This window comes from Mustela putorius, unplaced genomic scaffold (genome assembly GCF_011764305.1).
Source record: "Mustela putorius furo isolate JIRA1106 unplaced genomic scaffold, ASM1176430v1.1 tig00000174_pilon_pilon_pilon, whole genome shotgun sequence".
NCBI classification, from domain to species: Eukaryota; Metazoa; Chordata; class Mammalia; order Carnivora; family Mustelidae; genus Mustela; species Mustela putorius.
In genome coordinates, this window is record NW_025421304.1 from 41,721,756 (window position 1) to 41,742,673 (window position 20,918).

A 20,918-nucleotide genomic window follows, 5' to 3' on the forward strand; every position below is an offset into this window, starting at 1 on the left:
TGCCCGTAATTGCCCGTAATTGCCTTAATTCCCAGTGACCCTGCGTCGTGCGGCCATAAACACCAGGCGGCCAGCCAAGGCGGGCACAGGCCCTGGGTATCCCGGTCTTCAAAGCAGGAGGCGTCCTCCTTCCTTGAAGCCTTGACTCTCTAAAAGTGGGCTGGTTGGGTGAGTCTTGCCCCTTATGGGTACGGAGCCCCCGCTCTCAAGATCCGTCCTGTCCTTCTCCCCGCACCGTAGGACTCAGCAAAAGACCAGCATTCCCAGGCTCCCTTGCAGCTAGAGATGGTCATGTGACCGCACTCTGGCCAATGAGGTGTGAGCCGGAGGTCGTTGCTAGGAGACCGGCGCTGCCTGCATCCTGCCTCCTCCCCATCCGCTGCAGCGCAGAGGGCTGTGGCTCTGGTACCACGCAGCACGGCACCCCACAGCTCTCCACGCAGCACGGCACCCCACAGCTCTCCACGCAGCACTGCACCCCACAGCTCTCCTTCATTCGTTGCCTCTGGCCTCCTGAATCGGTTTCACTGACTTACAACAAAGCTAGAGTTGACCCTTGAACAACGAGGGGTTAGGGATGCCGACCACCCCCAAACAGCCGAAAACGCGTGTGTAACTTTTGGCTCCCCCTAAAACTTGGCCAACAGCCTGCTGCTGCCTGGAAGCCTTACCCATAACGTAAACAGGCGACTCACACATGTTTTGTGTGTTGTATGCGCTGTATACTGTATTCTTGCAACAAAGTAAGCTACAGAGAAGAAAACATTATTAAGAAAATTACAAGGAAGAGAAAACACATTTTCGGTACCGGATTGTATTTATGGGAAAAAATCCACATAGACCCACACCCATGCAGTTCAAGCTTTTGTTGTGCAAAGGTCGCCTGCATTTCATTTTTGACTTCAAATCATTCATAAACCATATTTTGCTGGATTTCTAAACGTATCCTCTTGTGACGACGGGCTACGTTTGAAACACAAACGTGGTCACATTTTGTCAATGACAGGAGGAACTGAGTTTCACACTTCTAAGCGAGGTCTAGCACACCTACCCAGACGTGCAGGAGTCACAGATGTGGAGCAGGACGGATTTTTACCAGCTGAACACACCCGGGGAACTCGACCACACCGAGAAACGTTCCTGGTCCCCAGAACTCCCCCACTCCGCAAACCCCCCCTTCCAGCAGCGGTAATCTCCCCTGACTTCAATGGCACAGTTTGCTCGGCCCGTGTTTATGCTTTCGTGCAAATGAAATCATATAGCGTGTGGCCGGGTTTGCTCAATGCCAGGTAGGTGGGATTCATCTGTGTCATTGCCCGTGGTTAGGGACTGTTCGTTCTGTGTCATTCTGACACATCAACACTCCACCAAGTTTTTGTTTCTAACAGCCGCCTGGCACTCTCAGCACATGCACACGCTGCGCTTTATCAAACTCATGCTCTTTCAGTTCTCATTGGGGGGGCTGTTTGGGGTGGTCACAAAACAAGGCTGCACTGACGCTCCTGAACTCACACCTTGGGGCACCACCTTTCCCCAGGGCATCCGTGGGCACATTCCTAGCTCATCTTTTCATGTATCTTCCTCTGAATCACTGGCCTTGTTAAAGAATCATATAGTCCTTTTATAATGACAAAATCCAATAAAATACATTCAAATTGCCAAAATGCCCCAAAGGCAGAGAGGGGCCACTCATCCCTCTGTCCCCAGCCTCCGTAAAGCATCTTCCTCCCCCCACCCCCGCCAAGGCTCCCAGCCCTTCTGCTGCTCGTCCCTCCTGTGTCTGGAAATGATTTGACAGCCTTGTGAATTTTACAGGCTCTCAGCATCCATTAGCTGACCTAATCATTTTCAGAGACCCGAGGTATCTGTGGTTCTGCCAAACCTTCACCCGTCAGAAATCGGAACAGGGACGGTTGGTCCACATGTCCAGAAAGAGTGGAAGAAAAGATGTGCTCAGATCCGTTTTTATCAGAGAAAGAGAATTCAGGAGGTACTGGCAGCGTGGGGGCGGGGGTTGGAGAGGGGCTGATTAAAAAAGGGTTAAATGAGAACAAGCAAGATTTAAGAGACGGGAGAGGGGCTGCGGGGCGGGGGGCGTTTATATGTACTTGAAAACAACACTAACCCCTCTTCCCAGCACTGAGGCCCCCTTGCACATGAAAGATGTTCTTCAAGGAGCATCAGACACCACAGCGAGACTGGGCATGAAGAGGGGCTGGACCTCAATTTTGCATGTGATTCTCTTCTGCACTCTTCCAATTTTCTAGCTGTGGGCTTTGCATTATATTTCTGTTACTGTGTAACAATTTAAACTTCTGTTACTGTGTAACAATTTACTACAAACTTAGTGGTTTAAAACAACACACACGTACGCAGTTTCTGAGGGTCGGGAATCTGGGCACAGCTTCACTGGGTCCTCTGCTCGAGGTGTCGCAAGGCTGAATCAGGGTGCCCTCAGGGTGGTGGTCTCATCAGAGCCTCAACTAAGAAGGATTTCCTTCTGAGCTCCCTCAGGTTTTTGGTAGAATTTTTTTTTTTTTTTCTCAGTTGTGGAGCCCATGACGGCTTGCAACTTCAAGGCCAGTAGGAGAGTCTTTGACATCAAAGAGTGTCTCAGTCTTTTATAAGCTCTCACCTGATTAATCTAGGCCCACCCAAGAGAATCGTCCTTTTGATCAAGTCAGAATCAGCTCAGTGTCAAGTTTAATTACATCTGCAAAATCTCTCACCTTTGCCATATGCTGTGGATCACAAGCAGGTCTCACCCTTGCCATATACTATAGGTCAGAAGCAGGACACAGGTTGTGTGCACAATCAAGAGGAGGGGAGCCCAGAGGTGTGGCTGTGGGGAGAGGTCAGGGAGCCACATGCATTCTGCCCACCACCCACATACACCACATTTACTTAGGGAGCATTAGTAGGAGTCATCCAAAGAAAGGGCGCATGGTTCACTGTTTGGTTTCTCCATATGTCTAAGGCCTGGTGATGCATTTCGTTAAAGGACTGTTTGGTAATGCTTTCCGCACTCCGCCTGCTTCGCTTCTGCTCCCCGTGTGTGAGCAGTGTGGCACACTGGCTGCCATGCCTGTCCTATGCTGACACAATCAAATACAACCATGTATGCCCAAATGGAGATTCCATCCCTGTCTTTTACCCAAGTGAGATGAAACCAAAACCATCACTGCTCATATCAGTTTATTTTTCTCCTCACAGAGTGGCCCCCCTAAAGTTCCCCCACTCCCGCCTCCTTCATCAGCTGCTGACGCCCCATAGCTCGGGTGGGCCGCGGTTCACCCCTCCCTACGGAGGGATATTCTGTTTGTGTCCAGGTTGCTTGGTCTGTTCGTCTGGTTTTTGGCTTCCACACCCTACGGTGCCGTAACAGATATCCTTATAAACGTATCCTTACAGACTGGCACTTTTCCTGCTACAGGAAGGATTTTCTGAGGAAAGATTTCTGGGCCACATCTGTGCACATGTGGCTATCTCCAAGACCACAGGGATGTGCACCCCCTGGGCTCTGATGAACACTCCCGTTTCCCCCCACTCTCCAGATTAAATTTGCCATACCGGAATTTAAATACTGGCTTCAACAGTTCCTCCTGCATTTGGGGGGATAAACTGCTCAGCATCTCTGGACCTCCCCATCTGCAAAAAGAGAATAAGGATGGTGCCTATGTCACAGGATGGCCTTGAGGGTCGGATGTGCCAACACAGATAGAAGCCCAACCTGGCCCAACGTGTGCCAAGATTCAGGATGTGGCTGCTACTTGGATGAGGAAAAGAGCAGAAATTAGCGTTCCGAGGTGACTCAAAGCAGCGCTCCTTGTCATGCCTCACCTTTCCTGAGATCATCTTCTTCAAGCCTGAAAGGAAATGGGCTGGAAATGCTGAGCCTGTGTTCTCTAGAAGCCAGGGCTTCCACACTGGTAGGGAGAGCAGAACTACGCTCTTGCTCTCGCCACCACCATCATCTGCATCATAATCACCCCCACTCTCTGAGCACTGACACTGGTCGGGGAAGTTTCCCTGTGGGAGGGACCCTCCTTAGACTATCAACCAGATAGGAGGTGCCTGGCTCCAAGAAGCTGAAACCCAGTCAAGGCAGTTTATACAATAAGGAAAAAATATATATTTTTTTCCTGTAGGAAACGAAATCGGGAGGCTGGAGATGGTTAACTGGGTGTCATCATCCAAAACACATGTTCTTCCCTCTTGCTGCTCTTCCGTCCTTCACATGTCAGCCTTTTCCTCAGTATCACAAAATGGTTGCCATTGTTCCAGCTATCTCTTGCAGCTGTCACAGTGTCCAGTGGAGGAAAACAAACAGTTTCTTCTTGTGTCCCCTTCTAAGAGCAAGCAAGCCTGGAGGGCAAGACCTGTACTTTCTACCCCGTGTCCGTCACTGGTCTAGAGCCAGACAGATGTGCTCCCGAGTTCATGAATCCTGCCGCCAACACTTACCGTGTGGCAGTGAGTAAACTGCTTCATCTCTCTGTAACCCAGGCTTCTGATCAATAACTTCTGATCTTCTGATCTATTTGTGATAAAATAGTATCTGTTTCACAAAGTGGCTCTGAGGATTAAATTAAATAGGAACTCTGGTGCTTTCAGGATCTTACTATTACTGTTGTCCTGGCTGCCGCGGTTATTATTGTTAGCCTGGGGCAGTGTCTGGCTTGGTAACTACTTGAGCTGCTGAGTGATTGACAGGCGGGAACTGTGGCCGCGGCGGACGGAGATGTGGGAGAAGCAGGAGCTGACAAGCGGCCAGCCCGGGACCACCCAGCATGCTGGTGCAGGCCCGGACACAGCGCTCAGGAGTGACTGATTCTCGTCCTGCATGAAGACCCCGAGCCCCAGAGGCCCACAGGCTGCCCCCAGACCATCCGGGCCTTCTGTGTTTATCTGGGCTGCCCCGCCGGCCCTCGGGCTGACACTCGGTGTCATTATTCTGCTTGAGCGGCTCAGGTACCAGCTCGTTTGTCAATCAGCACCGAGCACTGTGGTCATCAAAGACGCGAGATCTTTGTGCAGGCACAGCCGCCCTCGCAGCTGAGAAGGCCCCCAGCTGCTCTGCAGGGAGCCAGCAGACGCAGGAGCCGGCCCCGGGACAGGGCTGACATCGGGGCCAAGGACCAAGGCTCGAGGTTCACCACGAAGAGGCTCACGGAGGCAGACTAGGGCTGAGGCCTCAGGAACTGGGGCCACGGCCTCGATGTGCAAGGGATCCTCCGACCCCCAAGTAGCTGAGTGACTCTGGGCAAGTTCCTCCTCTCTCTGAGCTACAATGTCCTGATCTGAGAAAATGAAATTTGGACCAACCAGTGCTAAGTCTTTCCAGGCTTGGACTGTACAAGCAGCTCCTGGGGCACAGGGGCCGCCCTGGGAGGCGTGGCAGCAGGGCGCTCAGGAGGGGCAGAAGCGGGGGCCCAGCCGCAGCTCCGGCTGCGAGCTCTCGGGAGGCTACCTCGTGCGCCCGCGTGCAGTTCTCTCGATGGAATTAGAATCGGGTGGGGGGTCAGCCGCTCGCCCTGTGACACTGTGTCCCCTGCACCACAGGCCTACACCCTGCAGCAGGCTGCGACATCGGTGCTGCCGGCAGAATCCAGCATTTTGCGACACAAGTAACAGGGCATTGGCTAGAATGGAATGTGACGGGGAGCGGAAGAGTGAGGACCGCCTGAGAAGCTGCGTGCCGGTCCTCTGTGCGCGGGAACCAGTCATGGCGCCGCAGTCCCTCCCGGGGCCGTGCTGGAGAGCTGCCCACACCCCGCATGTTCCAGGACTGTCCTTTCCCTGGTAAATGTTCCCGGGGCTGGCTGTTAGGCGGTGCCGCAGCAGACGCAGCCTTGTCCTCGCAACAGATGCTCAGACACGACTGTTTCTTCTCGTTAGCCATGACTTCACCGACCAGACACCTGCGCTCAGGCCGGCCCATGCTAGCCAGCAGGGTGGCAGAGGTGGGACATTTCAAGGGGAGAAGGGGCACGCTGGACACAGGGCATGCTCCAGCCAGGTGGGGTGGGGAACGGCCGGCGGGGCAGGGAGAGGACTGGGTGGCGGCTCCAGGCAGAGCAGGAGAGACCCCATGAAACCACGCGGGTCCGGCTCCCCACGCTGTTGTTGTGCAGCTCTGAGACTCAGACAGGCAGAGCTAAAAGCCCCCGCCACGGCCCGGGGTCACTGCTACCATCTCTTGTCATGTGCCCCCCTTTGAGGGGATGGGGCTCAAACACTAGGTGGGTCCAGCTTGTCCCATGTCGGTGAGCTTAGTGAGATGGGACCTGGAGGGGAGTTCTTGGCACAGGGCTGGGCTTGGGTGGGCCCTGTACCCAGCATGAGCCCAGCACGAGCCCAGCCTGAGCCCAGCTTGAGCCCAGCTTGAGCCCAGAGGGAGGAGGCCAACCCCAGACCCCCACCCAGCCCTGCCTCACAGGCCACATCTCCCTCCACCCCCAGAACGAGCCCAGGATGTGTGTGGCGAGTTCTGCCACGTTGCCAGCTTCCTGTCATTGCCCCTTAAAACAGAGAAAATTCTCGTTGTTTTAGGATTAAGTACTCAGTGTGCCATGTGTTTCTCCAAACCACAGGGCAGGCCTGCTGAAGGGCCGCCTCGGCACGGGGACTGCAGCAGCCCCACGGCCAAGCCTGACTTGGATCCCAGGGAAGGTGCCGCTGACCCAGCGAGCCAGGCCCACCTTGCCAGCCCGGCTGGTGGCCGGAATCTGGCAGCGAGGGCCGGGAAGGGCCGGCCTTGGAGCCCCTGTGACAATCATCTCGCTTCTCTGGACTCGCTTCTCTCCTCCACAGAAGGTACAAGCAACAGCAGCAAGACAAGCGCCAAGCTCCTTGTCCACCAGACCTGCGCAGGGTGCCGAGCGGATTCCTGCCGTCCATCTTCACCGGCGGCAGCGGTGGGCAGGGCGCGGCTTCCGGCCCATGTGACCCGGAGGCAGCGGCTGGGGCTCCGAGAGGCTAAGGAGCCATTCACACGGTCAGCCTGAGAGCATGTCATCGGCTCAGAGAAAACCCTCTGCCCTCGCAGTCATTGCCACAAACCTTTCCATCTCCACACCCTTGCCGTTCGGAAAGAAGGGGCCGTCTCAGGAGGTGCTCAAACCCGGTGGGGTGGCCCCGGAGGATGCTGAGCTGGGGTGGGCAACATGTCCTGACCAGGGCTCCCTGCCCTTGCTTCTCCACGGCCCCTGGAAAGCTCTTCCCTGCCTCTCATCATCTGGGCCCCCCAAAGGGATCCCCCCAAGAGGGACGTCCCCTCTTCAGGGCTGTGCCACATTCTAGGCCACCTTCTGCCTATAGAAGGTTGGGGACCCAGCCTTTTGCTGGCAGGAAAACCCTCATGAGAAAGCCAAGAGGCTTCTCATCTATCTGATTGCTGTCAGCCTCGTGAGCCAATAAACATGCCCGCCTGCATTTGAAGACACGGTGCTCCCGAGGACACATTTCTCTGTTCCGTCGTCGTCTTCTCTTTCTGGAACTTGTTGGGCTTCTTTGGGAGGGTCTCGCCATTAATCTCTGCCATGAGTCACTCCACCCGACCGAAAGGATTTACGGAGTAGCGCACCACTCATCTGCACTTGGCCTCGAGAAAATATAATTAGCCAAAATCAGTTTACGAGGGCTTCCCGGATCTCTGTCTCTCCGAGCTCCTCCAGCTTTGCTCTTCGCGCTGCTGCGGCGAGCGGCGTCCAGCTCGTCAGTGCTGCACTGACTCCCTCTCATTTCCTGAGCTTGTCTCTTCTGTATCGTACTTTGCCAGGGGGGCCAGTCCCAGCGTACGTGCTTTGTGCTACGCCACAACCTCTTTCTCGAAAGACGCAGGTTCCTCAAGTTGGCCAAGTTCCTGCGGGTTTTACCAGACATCTGCGCCCGCAGATCACAGGTCCCACGTCTCCAGCGCCGGTGTAGCTCCTCGTCCGCTGACTGCTGAGCCAATGCTGCGTGTTCCAGGATGTTCTGATACCAACAGCCCCTTCTGGCATCAATTTCTCTGTTAGTCTAGATGGGCCAGATCATGCTTTAGGAACAAATTAATCCCCAGCGTCCCCGGCGCAACACAGCATCGGCTTCTTTCTTGATCACGATCACGTCCAGTGAGGGTCGGTCAGGGGGGCTGGGCGCCCGGTGCTCATGCGGGAACCCACGTTCTCGGCAACACCACCGCCTCGCAGCTGCAAGGCTTCCAAGCAGCTGAGAGACCAGCATGAGAAGTACCCCAGGGCCTCCTGCTGCCCGCCCCTGGCTGCGGTGTCACTCCGTGTGCTCCCTTGCCACTGGCCAGAACCAGTCATCCCTGGTGACTGAGGACCCGCTTTGCAGCTGCGGGTCGGGAAGCACGTGGGACCAAATGGCTGGTGGGGATGGTCCTCTCTGCCACAGGCCTCCGGTAAGGGACTGGCTACACATCTTGCGGCTTTCAGCCAGCAAGTATGCGAGGGGCAACTCCAACTTGGGAGAGAAGAACTGGAGGCATCACCACTCTGGACTTCAGGCTCTGTCACCGAGCTGCGGTGATCAATACCGTCTGGTACTGGCACAAAAAGGCACGCAAAGATCAATGGGACAGAAGAGAAAACTCAGAAATGAATCCGCAAGACACGCAGTGGGGAAAAGACAGTCTCTTCAACAGACAGTTTTGGGGAAAGTGAGCAGCCACTCGAGGAGGAAGGAGCCTGGACCATTTTCTTACACCGTACGCAAAACCAAATCCAAAACAGATAAAAGACCTAAATACGAGACCCGAAACCATAAAAATCCTAGGGGAGAGCACAGGCGGTAATTTCTCCGACATTGGCTGTAGCAAGGTTTCCTGGATGTGTTTCTGGAGGCGAGGAAACAGAAGCCAACATGAACTGTTGGGACATCAGAATAAAGAGTGTCTGCGCAGTGGAGGAAGCAGTCAGTGGAAGCATAAGGCAGCTTACAGAATGGGAGAGATACTTGCCAGTGACCTACCAGATGACAGGCTAGTATCCAAGATCTCTAAGGAACTTACAAAACTCAACACCTAACAAGCCAGTAATCCAGTTAGAAAATGGCCAGAAGACATGAACAGACACTTCTCCAACAGACGCATGAAAAGATGCTCCACATCGTTCGGCATCGGTGAAACACAAATCAAAACCACGATGAGGTACCTCCTACGTCAGTCAGAATGGGTAAAATTAACTCTGGGAACGACAGATGCTGGCAAGGATGCGGAGAAAGGGGAGCCCTCTTACATGTTGGTGGGAATGCAAAATAGTGCACCACTCTGGAATACAGTGTGGGGCTCCTCCCAAAGTTAAAACTAGAGCCCCCTCTGCCCCAGCAAGGGTACCACGACGTATTCACCTAAAGGACACAAAAATCCTGATTCGGATGCGTGCGCCCCAGTGTTTCCAGCAGCATTATCAGGGACAGCTAAGACACGGAAGCGGCCCAAGTGTCCCTCAGACTGATGGCCAGATAAAGACGATGGGTGTGTGGATACAGAGGAACACTACTCAGCCGTCAAAAAGAACAGTATCTTGCCATTTGCAACACCAGGAACTAGAGCATATAATGCAAGTGGTGTAAGTCAGAGAAAGACAAATACCATGACTTCATTTACATGGAATTTAAGAAAATAAACAAATGAGCAAAAGAGAAAGAGAGACACACACATACACAAACCAAGAAGCAGACCTAGAGAACAGGCTGCTGGTCACCAGAGGGGAGATGGGGGGTGGGGGGACCAGGGATGGGGACGAAGGGGTGTGCTTGTCGTGCTGAGAACCAGGTGTTGGACAGGAGTGTTGAGTCACGACGTCGGACACCTGAAACTCACTGCATTAAATTTACTATTTTTTTTAAAGATTTTTATTTATTTATTTGACAGAGAGAGAGAGAGAGAGAGAGACAGCGAGAGAGGGAACACAAGCAGGGGGAGTGGGAGAGGGAGAAGCAGGCTCCCTGCTGAGCAGAGAGCCTGAGGCAGGATTCGATCCCAGGACCCTGGGATCATGACCTGAGCTAAAGGCAGACGCTCAATGACTGAGCCACCCAGGCACCCCCATCCCCGGCAAAGACAATTTTTTTAATATTAAAAAAAAGCCTGAGCTATTTCCCAGATGTACTAAATGTGACCCGCTTCTAAGTGTACTGCCCTTGCCGTTTCTAGGGTCAGCCAGGAAAGTCTGGAACGCTGCACCTCACTAGCAAGCCTTGAGCCCATCCCACACGGCAGCTGTCTTCGGAAGGGGCCTGTGGCCTGTGCCCTTGCCCTGACCAAGGACGCCCTCTCCGCCTTTGCGGCATCTGACCACAGCTGGCCGCCGCGTCCCAAAGCGAAGAGCCGCGCAGCTTGCCGGCCAGCATGGCACAAGGCGTGGCGCCCACGCTCAGGTGAGGACCTGGGCAATCTCTGACCCTAGCCCCAGCCTCCGAGGACGAGGGCAGCTCTGCAGGGCCCCCCGAGGCCCAGGGCTCCCGCATCTCCGCTCACCCCTCTGTCTGCCCACCCCACGTCCTGCGCCACTGCCCCCACATGCTAACTCCAGGTGCACGCTTGCACACAAACCTCCATCCCAGAAAACACACCCGGGCCCTTTCCACGGGAGGACCCACATCCTCCTTTTCCCCATGTGTTCCTCCGGCAAATCCCGGCTTCCTGAGCCCAGGAAACCCCATTATTTACAGCTGCAAGAACCGAGCTCCCACCAAGGTCAAGAAGGGGATCTTTCCCCTGAGATGGAGACAGAGCCAAAAGGGACTTTCTAATTACGCAACTCAGAGAGTCAGCGCTTCAAAAACAAAACGCTCGGAGGAGCCGGAGTTTCTGTAATGAGGACGGACACCGCCACAGCGGTGCTTGGAGCCACGCCTGCTGGGGACGGCAGGTTCGGAGCCGACAGCCTTCACCGAAGACTCTGCCGGAGACCCCTGGACCTGTGAGCATGAGTCGCCAGGGCGTGTATAATCCAACTCCCACCCACCTGTCCCTCTCTCCCTGGCTCCCAGCTCTCCACGCCCTGCCGGTCTTCCCAGCCTTCGCACATGCCGTTCCCTCTGTCGGAAACGCCTTTCCTCGCTTGAGCTCCTCCTCCTGTATCAAGGCCCCATTGAAACTCCATCCCCAGTGACTTCACACCCAACGGTCCCCAGCCATGCTGTCCTCCCTGTCTTTCTGTGGGTCTAGGATCTCTCTCGTGTCCTTGTTCCGTAAATGCTGGAGGCTGCACACAGCCCCCCCTCCTCGCCCCAGGACCAAGAAGCCCCCCACATGAGCTGGGCATTCGCATCCGCAGCCTGCGTCCCCAGGGCCTCCCAAAAGCCCGGCAGGAAGCCCAGGCAGGCGGTGGGCTGCCTCTCCATCATTCTGAGCACGTCACGCTGGTGACCCGGGAGCTATTTTCATAATTTCACAAAACCTAATAGAAATCGCACACGCGTCAAAATCAGAGTGACAGGAAGGTCAAGTTTCACTGCTTTGGGAACCAGGCGTGCTGATTATCTCATGGTCTGATTGGCTGCCACGGTTCGAGTCATGGATAAGGAACGAGGAAGCTGTTATCATCTGGTAGCAAAAAAAGTTTCAAACTTGGGATCCGAGGGGGTGTCCTGTGGAGAGGGCCAAGGCTGAGAGCCTCTCCTCCAGGGAGCTGTGCCACAGATGGGAGAGCGGGCGCTCTGGGATTAAGAGCTTTTCAAGCAAGGCTGGCAAGTTTTAAAGTGACCCAAATACAGCAAAATATTGTAAAATGAACTTGCTAACTTCTGGGTAGTAGCGAGCACCATTTTGAAGGGACTCTAGCGTAGAATGGGCAGGACAGAGTTTCAGGCTACGGCCTCGGGCCCGCGTGGACGGTCCCCGTGGACATGCATGAAGGCGGCGCTGGAGAAGGCTGGAGCTCTGTGCATACCTGGGCTCAGCCACCAAGGGGGCTCGGCTCAGCGGCGTCTGACAATGTGAGAGAGTCTCTAGAAGGACAGGACCTCGAAGTCCTCAGGGCAGCACTCTTCTTTATGCCCGTGCCCACCTCTGTGCTTGAATGCTTCCCCCGATGGGGGGCTCATTACAGCGCTGGCAGGTATCAGACAGCCGGTTAGGATACGGATAAAAGGAGGGCAGGGAGGCCCATCCCTGTTCCCACTGCTCTCCGACGCCCGTCTCCCCTAGCCCCTCCAGCAGCTCTGTGGGGCTCTTCCAGTTAAACCCTTCGCAGACAGACATGGGGACTCACAGAAGTTTCTAAATGACTGCCAAGGTGGGTCTAACACCAACGCTGAGCCCCGCCAGTGATAGAGCGGAGTCTTCACCCGCCAGGAGCCTCATCCGCTTTAGGCCGGTGGACGTGTCTGGTCCAGGGAGGAGGGAAATAGGACGCGCCCCCCACCCCCCCCCACCACCCCGCATCCTCTCCTGGCCTGAACCCTTTGCCAGGCCGAAACACCAGCTGTAAGCAAACCATTCCCAGTCCAGTCGTGGCTGAGAGGTCCCGGGTTAGAGTCATTTTCATCAGAGGTGAGTTTGGATTTCGTTTATTTTGTTTTGTCTGAGGGCACTGGAGCAGGGGATCCTTTGGTGCCTGAGGGGGTAAATATCAATTTATCTAAAAACTATGCCAAGATGTCTCATTGCCCAGCAATGCTGCACACATTCAGCACACACGTGGGAAAACACCGAGGCGTCACTTCAGCCTGCTGTGTCGTGCTCGCCCTAACCTCAAGGCCAGGGCAGGGAGCAGACAAGACACCTGCGGGGCGGGCACTGCACGGGATCCCCGAGGAGCGGCTTCGCCTTCATCCTCATGACGCCGGTGAGCCCTGCACGGGCTCCATTTTTAAATGAGGAAACTGAGCACAGAAAGCGGAATTAACTAACGTTCCAAACTGGGGAAATCAGATGGGCTTCCCCCCAGGCCCCCGGGGCCCCACTCGTAAGAATCTGTCAGCCAAAAAAGAACAAATGACAAAGCCCGCGTGACAAAAAGACAGAGGAGGGAAGGGAACGGATTATAACCTGGAGTGCTGTCTCGCACTTCGCAATACACCATGTGGTTTCATGACTTTTTCAAGCGTGTTTTTGATCCTTATCAAAAAAGCACTAACGTGTCGGTGCGGGCACACACACACGCGCGCACGCGCACGCGCCCGCGCGCGCATACACAGAAGTCCCTGCTGGGCTCGCCGCGCTCTTGGCCGCACTCCTTGGCCTCGGGACATCTTTTCCGCCCCAGCGCTGACCCGGGAACTGAAACGGGACCCGGACCTCGTTAACAAGTTCGGACCTGCAGTGCCTCCACGGGAAAGAGATTTCTACTTATTAGGAGATGGCATTTCCTCAGGGGACACGAGCGACTGTCATGCTGGAGGCGTGGCTGGCTCCGAAGGAGAATCTGGGCCTCACCGTCCGCGGCCACGCCGCACTTGCTGACGGGGTCAGTGTCCGCAAACGGGGGGGCTTAAAAACCACACACGATTCTTCTCCGACAGTGCTGGAGGCGGGGGTCCACCATCAGGGTGTTGCAGGGCCACACTCCTTGTGAAGGCTCCAGGCTGCGGGGGTCCTTCCTGCCTCTTCCAGCCTCTGCTCATGGCCATGCTCCTCCACCCCTGCCTTTGTCCTCACGGGGCCTCCCCTGCGTCTGTGTGTCTCCTGTGTGTCTTGCAAGCACGTGTGTCCTGGGGCGCAGGGCACAGCCCAAATCCAGGCTGATCTCATCTCCAGGTCCCTTCCTTGTTTACATCTGTGAAGACCCAGTTGACGGGTTCTGGGAGCCGGGATGTGGACATACGTTCTGGGGGGATGCTGCAGTGACCGTGGCCAGATCGGACTTTGTCCCAAGGGGGACACCCAGGAGGGTGGCTGACACGGTTGTCCCCGCCCGCACCGCTTCAGGGTCACCCTGCTTGGAGAGGCTGCTGCAGGGTCTCCGGGGGAAAGCCCAGACGACCGAGCGGCTCTCCCAAGCTCCCAGGGCCGCGCACGGGCTCTCCAGCAGAGCCCCGGCTTTCGGGCGACTGCAGCCCGTGGCTCCGTGCCGTGCCCACGGTGAAGCGGCGAAAGCAGCACCCGTCTAGATAGAGTCCCCTGTGGGATTCGGCCACACGGAGGGACCTGCAGGGTCCCAGGGGGCACTGAGTGGAAAGGAAGCCTGGGCATCCCCCAGTCCAACCTCACTTGGCAGGTGACAAAACTGAAGCCAGGCAGGAGCAGGAGCTTGGTCAGGCCACCAGGTCAGCAGCAGGGCACAGCCAGGAGGGCTGGAGACTCGCCCACCTCCTCCCTCCTCCTCACCCTCTTCCTTCTCCCTCCCCTCCCCGGCCAGGGCAGCTCCCATGAACGCACCCTCCTGCCGCCCGGCATGGGGTTCAGCGTCTCACACGCACCATCGCCTCCGCCTCTCCGCAACGAGCTTGTACCCGCCGTCCTCATCTGCACTTTGCGGACGGCCCCACAGAGGCTCCAGAGAGGAAGCAGCTCCCCAGCATTCTCACTGTTCACGGTGAGTAGCAGAGCCAGGGCTTCAGCTCAACTCCTCTGACTCCTAAGCCAGTGCTCGGGGCCAGGGCCGGGCAAACCGTGGCTCGTGAGCCAGATCTGCCTGCCGCCTGCGACCGCGGCCAGAAGCGGGGGTGTTTTCACGGGAGCCACACCCGTTCCTTACCGTACGGTCCACGGGGGCTTTCCGGCGTGGACGGCCACGCTGAGTAAGCCGACAGAGACAGGACGAGGTGCAGAGCTGAACCAGGTCCTCCCTGCCCGTTACAAAAGTGTTTGCTGAGCCCTGCCCCGTCCCACCGTGACAGTGGTGTCCCTACAGTGCCGTACTACGTGAACTGCATCATCGTATCACACTGTCTTCACTGTAAATGCTGCCATTCCTATAAAGATTTAAGGGCTTTGCCATTATGACTTCTTGGGGTCCTTTTACATTTGATTCTCGACTGAAATCACCAACAATTAATTCACCAGGAACCAAGCAGTTCCTACAGTTCAGGCCTCCACCGTGAGATTTCGACTCCCACAGCTCCGTTTTCCGAATGGATGACCCCCAAAGCGGCCAGAGAAGGTGGAGAAGGAAGGGGAGGCGGGAGACAGACACGAGCCAGCCCAGCCATTGGACCGGCCCCGGTATCTGCTCAGAAGGTCCGTCCGTGCTCGTGTTCTCCGTGTGTCAGAAGCGTTGCGCCAACGAGTGACTCGTCCACATCAACAGCGCATCTCCCATCCCCGACGGGAAATGACATTACAAAAGCCGGAAAGGACATCAGACACGCAGGCTTGGCAGCCGCGTGTGCGTGTGGGATTACTGTCAGGGTTCAAAGGAAGGGCTGAGAGGTGGGGGCGCCCGAGGGCAGCATCACGGCGATGCCTTCACCTCGCGGGACAATGACAGCCCGCTCCCACCAGGCCGCTGGCTTCCTGGCGCCCACACCCTCCTGGCAGGAAGGCCCGAGGGGCCAGGATGGGAGGCTGCCCCTGGGACGCTTACCTACCCACCCCCGACGCGCCAGCCCAGCTCACCTGGCTGGTCTGCCAAGGAGCGTTTCCAGGCATGGTGCTGCGCACTGTGGACTGCTCCCGGGGTGGGCCTGCCCTCTGGGGCCGCCGCGTCCTGCGGCCTGGCGAGGGAGGAGCTCTCTTGGCTCCCATCTGTGAGTGAGGAACTGAGAAGCCGCAGGGTAACTTGGTGTGCCCGCTTCACCAAGTCAGGGGAGGAGCCACGGCCCCAACCCAGGGAGAAACTGTGCTTGACGCACCGTGGATCACTGGCACGGATCGCGAGGACGACGCTGCCCGCAGCCAGCCCTGACTGAGCGCACAGTAGGTGCGAGAGGGTCACCTATGTGCACTAGAGGCAACAATCCTCAAAATGCCCGGGAAGACTGACACGGTGATGATCCTCGGGGGCTAGGCGCCGAAGCCCGACCCAGCCTGCGACCCCGAGCGAGAACTTAGCTTCTCTGGCTCCAGGGTCCTCATCTGTAAAACAGGGCGAATGAGAGGAGCTACCCACGGGATGCTGGCACCAGCCTGGAGCAGCTCGTAAGCACGACTAAATTTTAATACAACTTAGAAAGTTTCTGTGACTAAAAATAAATCATGCACACTTAAGATTATTATGAAAAATAAAGGTAATGATACTCAAAACTCATCACTTCCAAATTCTTTTACTCTATTTTTATGATCGTCTCTGCTCTTCATGTATTTATTTATGACTCTCGAATCCCCGAAGTGGAAATACTAAGCCGTAGGGGGCTGCGGCCCACCTCTTCCCGCCTCCACACGCAGCGGCTCCCCCGGGTAGCCCGGTGCCAGCCACCGTGAGGGGGCCCGCACCACGGAGTCAGGGTCTCCCCCAGAGAGCAGGCTGTCAAGTGTTTCCCAGCACAGCGCGGTACCTCCCTTGCAGGACCCAGGCCGTGTGCCCCAGACGGTCTGCTAGTTCATGACGAACAAAGCACTGCCACGGAAGAACCTGCCCCAGGTACGCAAGACCCAGACACGCTCCCAGATGGGGCAGGTGAAGTGGCACGCCCTCGGGACACGCCACGGAGTTGGGGCCAATGCAGGCTTGTTGGATGAACAGACATAACATTAATCTCCAATGTGCTGGCTGCAGACCTGGCCCGGGGACTCTGCCAGCACACTCCACACGGAATCGCTGGGGCTGGGCTCCAGAATGCATGTGTTCAGCGCGTTCTAGAAGCTCCAATTCTAGACCGACACCGTCTCCACTGCCAGCCTCCCTCCCCAGCCTGTCCTGCCACCCTGCCTGGCAGTGAGGGGCGACCGCAGAGGGGGATGCATGTGGAGTGCAGGGACTCTGCTACCCTCTGCATGAGATGAGCACAGGCCGAACCAAGAGGATGTCTGAAGACGGTGCGTTGTTCACGGCCTCCTCCAGCAGGGGCGGAGATACCCGAGAGCCGGTGAGCGAGATTACCAGGGGGCCAAGAAGCCTGGCCAGGTGCACACACGAGTCGCCCACAAAGCAGGACATGGCCTGTGCACGGTGCTGGGAAGTTGACAAAATACAGCCACATCCCTTCTGCTCTAGTTTCACGAGGACCCTGAGGTCAGCAGAGGAAGCACCAAGTGACCCGCCATTTACAGCGCAGGAAGCGAGCTCAGAGAGGTTCTTGCCCAGGCTCGGTGCTGCTTAGACCCGGAGCCTCTGGTTCCCAGGCCACATGGGGGGCTGCAGCTGAGCCCCCACAGGTCCGAGCTGGTGCATGAGCTCGACTCTGCCACTCACCAGCTGTGTGAATTGGGCAAGTTTCATAATCTTTCTCTGCCCCAGGTTTGCTCCTGTGAGAAAGCAGGGAAGTGACCGGCCGCCCTCTCATATGCTTGTTGAAAGTTAGTAAAGATGCTTCTTAGAGCGCTGTACCAAGTGGGGTTCAGTGATGTGAGAAGGAGCAGCCACAGTAGCAGCTCTGGTGACTTAATCACCTCCATCGACTTCTTGGCCTGGCACAGCGGGCTCTCTTCTTCAAAAGGCAGCATACATTTGGGACAAAGAAGGGATGTGGAGGTGTCCTGGGCTGGCACACCTGCGGGTCCTGGCTTGGAAACAAGCTTCGACCCGTCCCCAGTATCCCTGGGGGTGTATATTACGTGCCAATGTCCCGAAGGTGTGAGTCTGGGACTCAGGGGCCACACGGGACAAAGGCAGACGGTGAGCGCCTGGGCCACACAGCTGCTGGGCTGGTGGTCTTAATCAAGTCCCTTATTCTAAGTCTGTCTTCCTTCTGTAATGGGGGGAACAAGAAAGTTGACCCCACAGAGGTTTGTGATGTGGAATTTAACATGAAATTTTGCCTATAAGGTGATTTAGCTTAGGGTGGGGGCGGCTCCTGACCTTAGTGATAGACTTTAGAATCATCCACAGAGGCTTCATCCCAGCCAGGCCGACTGAACTAGAATGGGAATGCTGATGCTGACGGTGACGGTGATGTCATGGTGCTGATGGTGATGATGGCAATGGCGGTGATGGTGTCGACGGTGGTGAGGATGACAGTACAGCAGTGGTATGGGTGATGGTGGTGTGTTGATGGTGGTGGTGTCAGTGATGATGAGGGTGATGGTGATGGTGGAGGGGACAGTGCTGGCAATGGTGATGGTGATGGTGGTGATGGTGATGGTGATGATGGTGATGATGGTGATGGTGATGATGGTGATGTGATGATGGTGATGATGGTGATGGTGATGATGGTGATGGTGGTGATGAAGAGGAGGAGGACTGTGGTGGTCACAATGGTGATGATGGTGATGATGATGATGGTGACAATGGTGATGATGATGGTGATGATGGTGATGGTGATGGTGACGATGATGATGGTGGTGGTGCAGATAGTGAAGATGATGATGGTGATGGTGGTGATGAAGAGGAGGAGGAGGACTGTGGGGGTCACAGTGGTGATGGTGACGACGGGGATGGTGGCAATGGTAATGATGGTGATGCCAACGACCGCCACTTCCCCCTTCCTTTCTGCCTGCTTCATGGCTCTTAATGGCTCCTTCACTCACTTCCCTTAGTTCCATACACCCGTCAGCGCCTCCTCCAAGGCCTTCCCCCACTACCCTGTACAAACTGGTGCCCCCATTCTTCAGCAGTCTCGACCCTGCTGCTTTTTCACCGTGTGTTTTTAGCTCATGTTATATCACGCTCCTGTATGTAACACACTTGCTGTGTGTCACACACTTGCTGACATGTACACACATTAGAGTACTACCGACGGTCTCTCTGCCACACTGCAAGCCCTTGTGAAATCACGGATCACCCTCAGAGTAACTCTGACAGGAGGAGCTCAGGCACTTGTGCCCCTGGGGACATCAGACCTCAGCATTCAGGGTCTGCCAGCACGTGGGGCACAGAAGGCTTGGGGACCAGAGGCAGCATCGGGCCAAGAGATCCAGGTGCTGGAGCTGTGAGGGTCAGGAGCTGGGAGCTGGCCCACACAATCTGCTCCAATCTCCCAGTGTCATTTCCCTCTCTGTAACGTGATACCTACACTACCTAACCCACGCCGTTCACTCACAACTACCACCAGGTCCCTCCCTTGGACTTCCAGCCCAGGCCTGGATGCCTAAAGGTGGCAGAGTCTATGCAGAGCTCAGATCTGGTAGGGGTGGAGAGCAAGCTGGGGTACACACCCAGCTCAGCCCTGGGCTGGGCCACCTGGACCAGGTAGCCAAGCTTACATGACCTCAGTTTCCTCTTTTGTAAAGTAGATAGAATTGACAGTGCCTGCACCCACAGGCATACACTGACACACGCACTGAGATATGCTCACAGATGCACACAGATTCACACGCACACATGTACTCTCACAGATGCACACAGATTCACACGCACACATGTACTCTCACATGCATAGACACACACCCACATGCTTGCTAACACACTCTGACACACACCCACACGTGCACACTCATGCACATGCATTCACACAGACACTGGTGCACACACTGACACACTCACTGGTGTGGACACACACTGACACACTGAGACATATGCATGCAGAGGTTGACATGCTGGCATACCCACTCACACATGGGTGTGCCCACTGACAGAGATGCGTGTGCACACTGACACGGGGACACAGACACACACAGATGTGCATGCTGACACACAAATTCACAACCGCCCGCGCTGACACAGAGGCACATGCACACTGACACACTGACACACACACACACACACACACACACACACACAGAGGCCACCAACAGGACCACAAGGTGGGGGTAGCCCCGAAGCCTTCCCTGTGACACCCAGTGGCAGCAGTGACGGATCCGTGAAGATCTCTAAGTTTCCACTGTTTTAATTAGAGACCCGGGTTCTGAGGCCTCACAGCTGGCGTCTCTGTGCTGCGTTCTATTGCCTGACAGAGAAAAATGTCTTCACTAACGTCAGCCAAGCTCTGAGCCTGACCTGAGCGAGCGAAACTTCTGGGATTCATAAACTTGTGGTTTCTGGGCAGGGTGTCGTTTGAACCAGGCCTGCCCCCCAGAACGGGGGTGAGGGCCACCATCATGGGACCAGGAGGTGGTCCTGGGACTGCGTGGGGGTCCTGAGCCTCATCCACAGGTACTGGGGCGTCCTGTGGTTTATGACGGAGCCCCACTCGCAGAGGCAGGCGCCCTGCTTCTCCGGGACGATGCCTTGGATTGCGGAGTGTGTGCTCGGGGTAACATAATTTACTGCTCGTCTTCTGCCAAGTGATCTTTTATGACGCTGCCTCCAGTGGATGCACGGCCGGGACGGAGGCTCTCTGCTCCTCTCCTGGCTCCCTGGAGGCTGTCTTCCTTCTGACTCACTTTGAAAAGGGGCAAGATGGGTGGTGAAGGAGAGACAGGGTCCTGGTGTCACACGCACTCCCGCCTCGCCTCTGCCCTGGCCCGCCCGCAGCCACCTCCTGGGACAAGGGTCCCGTCCCCGACCCTGCGTTCTCATCTGCAAGTGCCGATCCGGAGACTGGCTGTGTGGGGAAATCGTGGGGGGTGAACGAGATGATGAGTAGCGGAGAGGTAAGGAAGCTGCTATCACATGAGGGCAAACAGGCCCCTGTGGGATTCGAATGGGCTTCTGGAGGAAGACGCCTTGGCTACGCGATGAGCACTTCATGCCCAGCACTGAGAGACCACCCCAGAGCCACCTGGACCCCAACTTTCCGAGAGTGGACTGAAATTCTCTGTCTCTGCCCATTTGAAAGCAACTGTCAAGCCACGTCCTGCACAGCCTTGCAGCATTCTGTCTCACGGCGGGGACAACCCCCCGTGTACATCTCAGGGAAGAAATTAAGCCATACCCGCTTAGTAGGGGAGGTGGTTGCCGGGTCTGTGACAATATGTGGCACGTCACCCAGAGCGGGCAGGAGAAAGATGGCTATGATCTGGCTTACTCACTGACCATGAAAGACAT

General features: G+C 56.0%; 1 long non-coding RNA gene across 1 annotated transcript; it reads left to right on the plus strand.

Annotated features, from left to right (window-relative positions):
• Positions 1–360: 360 nt before the first annotated feature.
• On the plus strand, positions 361–13,226 carry LOC106005937. Its single transcript, XR_001179672.2, has 3 exons — positions 361–1,289; positions 10,163–10,386; positions 10,681–13,226. It is a non-coding gene; the product is annotated as an uncharacterized LOC106005937 (long non-coding RNA).
• Positions 13,227–20,918: the final 7,692 nt, after the last annotated feature.